The sequence below is a fragment of the Capsicum annuum genome, chromosome 8, assembly GCF_002878395.1.
Source record: "Capsicum annuum cultivar UCD-10X-F1 chromosome 8, UCD10Xv1.1, whole genome shotgun sequence".
Taxonomy (NCBI): domain Eukaryota; kingdom Viridiplantae; phylum Streptophyta; class Magnoliopsida; order Solanales; family Solanaceae; genus Capsicum; species Capsicum annuum.
In genome coordinates, this window is record NC_061118.1 from 145321700 (window position 1) to 145323745 (window position 2046).

Here is a 2046-nt window from a genome sequence, read left to right on the forward strand (position 1 = left end):
ATAAATTAGCCATGTTATTAATTGTTTTCTTAATTAATGTATCATCTCACATTTGGAATGGGTAATTTGAGACGGAGGAAGTATGAAACAAGTAAAAGAGTATTGAGAAAATACCAAGATTGTTAAGAAAGGTTAATTAATGTGCATGCAGAACTTAAGTTACTTAACGAAATTTAAATAAAAATGTTTCAAAATAGTTGACATGTTTAAAAGATTGAGAAATAATTAACCATTTTTTTTCAACTCTACCCTTAGGAATACTTATTTTAGAATTAAGGGATACATAAATAGATGAAGATTAAAGACTTAATAAGGAATATATTAGTCAAATCATACTCCTAATTAATTTTTATTCAAAATTGTGCAAAAATCTATATATGCCAACTATTTTAAAACGGAAAAAGTAACTACCAAACTCAATTAAACATAATAAAATCGAAATGTATTTATCTTCTAATTAATTACTTTCATTGTAAGAAACATAACATGTTTCTTCACGTAACGTTCTCTTTTCATTTTTGTTTTATTACTTTCATATCAACAACAACCTATAAAAGCTAAAACCACAAAAAAGAAATAAAGATTGAAGTGGAAAATAAAGAGTTTAGCTTAATTATTTTAATAAAGAAACAACTTTCATGGTATTTGCAAGTAATAGCAAAAAGAAGTAACTTACCAACATGGGTTGTGGTGCAGTGGATGGGGCTGCTTCACCCTTAATCAGAGGTCGAGGGTTCGATCCTGGATACGGAGAAAATTTCATTAGGGAGCGCTTCCCCCCAATTGGGGCCCTACACGGCGCGAATTTGAATTATTCGGGCTCCAATGCGGGTACCGAACATCGAATGAAAAATAAAAAAAAATAAAAAAAAGGAAGTAACTTAAACGAAACAAATTTATCATTTAGTACGTCATTACTTAGCAATAATATTTTGATTTATCATCGAATATTATGATAAAATGAATATGATACATTCAGGGGCGGACCCCCACTAAATTCGACGTAGATTAGGTATAATTATATAAGAAATACAAAATAAATAGTATAATTTATTAAAAAGCCCCCAGAGAACAAACATATGGTTGGGTGCAGTGGCTTGAGGATGTGACTCTCATGTCCAGTTTTTCAGATTCGAATCCCTACCGCTACATACTATTTTTTATAAAAAATTTTGAGCACCCACAACCTTGAATTCCTGGGTCCGCCACTGGATATATTTATCATTAATTAGCTCGGAGCCTCGGACTAATGTTTTAAGAATTAAAATAATTCGGACATGAAGTGTTTTTCTTTTTTAAATAAATTTTGTGCAACACAAATTCAAATTAATGCAACTAGTAAATTTCAAATATCAAATAATTATATAAAAACATAGTATTTTGATTTAATTACTCAACCCCCACCCCCACCCACCCACACAAACATACTTGATTTGGCCATTTAAGTTACGTGACATAGAAGTAGTTTATGAGTTGTTAAAGGGTAATGGAAGTAGTTTATGAGTTGTTAAAGGGTAATGGAAATTTTCACTCCGTATGTGTCTGGATATGATGATTTTAAATTAGGTTAATTTGATGTTGAAATTTTATTTTGATATCTAATTTTAATTTTAAAAGTCATATATTTTTTTAAACATAAAAAAATAAAATTTTCTTAATTTTTATAATTTTACCAAACGAGCAAACACATCAAAATATCATATGATCAATAGTAATAAATCGCATACTTTCATGTTAATGCATGCGATTACATGTTATAGCAAACTTTGAAATACACATAATTTAAAAAAGATTTACCAGTCCAATAAAATAAAGTAACCAATTGTTCTTTAATATTATCATTCACATAGTATAAGGAACAACCTCTTTACATGGAGCAAACATTTCTTTTTTCTATAAAATTTAAAATTATACATTCATCTTTTGCAAATATAAACTTAAAGAATCAAGTTTTTAATTGATTTTTCTTACTTCATAGTCACAAACTTAGAATTGAAAGTCTACCTTTTGAAATTCAAAATTAAAAATTCAAATTGAAGTTTTGCT